Below are 3,345 nucleotides of genomic sequence, written 5' to 3' on the forward strand. Positions count from 1 at the left end.
TGCTACTTCTTCCAAGAAGTCTTCCCCAATCCCCAATCCCCAATACTCTCTCCTTCTAAAAATTATGTAGTATTTACTTATCTGTGCCTGAGTTGTACCTTATTATAGAAAATAAGCAACTGGGGGTATGGTAAGGACTTTTTGTTTTGTCTTTGTCTCTTCAGGGTCCAGCAAAGAACCTTGTATGTAGTAGACAAAATAAGTCAATATTGAATTGGAGATAAGAATGAATGAATAGGGGGCAGCTAGGTGGCGCAGTGGATAAAGCACCGGCCCTGGATTCAGGAGGACCTGAGTTCAAATCTGGCCTCAGACACTTGACACTAGCTGTGTGATCCTGGGCAAGTCACTTAACCCTCATTGCCCTGCCCCCCGCAAAAGAATGAACAAATGAACAAGCATTTATTAAATAGCCACTCTGTGCCCCACAACTCTGCTAAGCCCAGGGGATATAAATGAAAAAGTGAATACAGTTTGTAACCTCAAGGAACTTATCTTCTAATATATATGATTTCTTTTGTCCAAGTCCTCTGAAGTTACAGTTTTGCTTTTTGTACCTCTGATTCCCTTGACTCAGTAAAACATAGTCTTAATGACCTTAAAGCTCTTCTTCCCTTTTAGAAAAATAGGAAATGTAGAATTAGAATCTGAATCCAAAGTTACCTTAAGTTTCCAGAAAGGGTTTCCTTTAAAGAAAAGAGAAAATAATTGACCAGTTGCAGATGACTACATCTTTTCTTCTCCTAGAGATCTCCCAAGATGATCAGAAGTATAAAATTCATTTAATATGGAACATCTCTGAAGAGGGGAAGCATTTTATACTAATTGTATTGACACTGTCCATTTGAGTTTATCTTCAAAGTTACTACAATCATTTTGCAAATCAATGAACTGCCAAATGCTACAACATAAACCTATGTGAATAGCTATGTAGTTGTTGTTTTCCCTTTCCTAGACTTGTGATTTCATTGGTTCCTAGTGAGGAAATTTCCTCTACCAATATAGGGTGCCCCCTGTGCTGCAACTTATAGTTTTAGAGTTGTCTCAGTCACTGAGAAGTTAAGTGACTAGTTCAGGGGTACACACAGCCAATATGTGTCCTCAGTGAGACTTGAAATCCAGTCTTCCTGACTCTGAAGTTGTCTCTCTATCTGCTGCATCATACTGTCTCTCTACATAGAATTATATACTCAAATCAATCAATCAGTCTCTCTCTCTCTCTCTCTCTCTCTCTCTCTCTCTCTCTCTCTCTCTCTCTCTCTCTCTCTCTCTCTCTCTCCCCTCCCAGAACAGAGTACAGGGGACTGAATTTGTGGGTGGAATCTGTGGAATTTTCTCAATGGCACCTGCAGCTGCTGCTATGGGTACCTGGAAAGATGAAGGTCTAGCTCAGAAGCCAGGACATTGGGAATATACATAGCAAAGAGAACTGTGAATTTGGGGAATGTTGGAGGATAAGGGTAGTTGTGCTTGCATAGAGATAAGATCTATAATTGATAATCTCCCTCTTCAAGGTATTGGGAGGAAAAGGCCTCATTTCTTTCCCCACACCCTTATGGTTTTTTTTTAATACATTTTAGTTTCTCTAATCATATATTTATTTTTTCCCTCCTGCCTCCTTTTACCCACTGGAAAAGAGAGAGAGAGAGAGGGAGAGAGAGAGAGAGAGGGCGAGAGAGAGAGAGAGAGAGAGAGAGAGAGAGAGAGAGAGAGAGAGAGAGAGAGAAGGAGAAAGAAAGAAAGAAAGAAAGAAAGAAAGAAAGAAAGGAAGGAAGGAAGGAAGGAAGGAAGGAAGGAAGGAAGGAAGGAAGGAAGGAAGGAAGGAAGAAAGAAAGAAAGAAAGAAAGAAAGAAAGAAAGAAAGAAAGAAAGAAAGAAAGAAAGAAAGAAAGAAAGAAAGAAAGAAAGAAAGAATGGAGGGAGGGGAGGAGGGAGGGAGAAAAAAAAAAACTTGAATCATAAGTAGAGTAAAACCAAATCCCATTTTGGCCACATCAAAATAAGTGTTTCTCATTCTTCATGTTAGTCCATCTTCTCTCTGCCACGAAGTGGCTAGCATTCTTCTACAGTCATCTGGAATCAGGGTTGATCATTTCAATAATCAAAGTTCTGAAGGCTTTCACAATTGTTCATTTCTCAATATTGATGCTATAATATAAACTGTTCTCCTGCTTCTGCTCACTTCAATCTGCATCACTTCATAAACCTTGGAAATGTGAATAACCTGACCAAGCTGCCTGTGGGGAAGGCAGATGATGGAGGGGCAATTGATGAGAAAATAGAATTCTGCTTTCCTCATGCCACCTGCCAATCCCTAAGCTCTGGATCAAGTGGCAAGTGTCCACATGAGTGAGAGACGTATGACTCAGGCACTGAGGGAAAGGGAAAATAAAAAATAATGAGTTATTATAGATTTACATGGGGTTGGAGATGGAGACTTGCTTTTGACGTTTGTGAAGCCTGGGACTGCGAAGACTGTGAGTAAAAGGAGGTTCCAGGACAGTAGAGGTGTGGACACACCTGAAGATTCTTCCCATAAATGCCAGTTGTTAAAGAGCTGGTGTTCTAGGAAGGTAATAAGTGCCATCTATTGGAGCTCAAGGGAAATGGCAGTACTTCCGAGGAGAGTGAGTAGGACTGGTAGTGAATTGACTACATGCTGGGAAGTGAGGGAAGTTGCTAGAACATGAATAAGGAATAAGATTCAGGAAGGAGAGCGGGAGGAAGAAAACACCTGCAGAGGACAGAATGATTACCCCCCTCTGGGAGAGCTTCAGGATAAGGGGACAAGATGTGGGGGACAGTAACAGCAAACAATGATGGAAATCTTGGGCCCTCGATGCCTGCTGAGAGCTGCAGAAGGCAAATAACTGCAGGAAATAAGCAACACTATATAATCAAAGGAAGATGCAAAGGAGAGTAGTTGGGGGTCAGGAAGCCCCCACCTGGAGATTTACCCAAAGCTATATTGTAAGACATAGAACCTATGCAAGTCTCTGGGGAAAGAATTGTTCACTGGTATGTATTACCATTTTTGAAAAGGAGGTCAGTCAGGGTAGACTCTGATCAAATTAAGGCGGTTCCTTGGTAAGGAGTTATCCAAACAATCTGATAACAGAATGTAAACAGTTTGATTACATTGTAAGACTTTGGTCATTATATGAAAGTGAATGGCTAAGACTTAGTCATTCCTGTAGGTTCCTTTAAAAGGTAGACCGACACAACTCTGAGTCAGTTATCTCTTTAGGAAACTATTAAAAGTCAATTTTCCAGGGGCAGCTAGATGGTGCAGTGGTTAAAGCACCGGCCCTGTATTCAGGAGTACCTGAGTTCAAATCTGGCCTCA

Source organism: Dromiciops gliroides, chromosome 1 (assembly GCF_019393635.1).
Source record: "Dromiciops gliroides isolate mDroGli1 chromosome 1, mDroGli1.pri, whole genome shotgun sequence".
Lineage (NCBI taxonomy): Eukaryota > Metazoa > Chordata > Mammalia > Microbiotheria > Microbiotheriidae > Dromiciops > Dromiciops gliroides.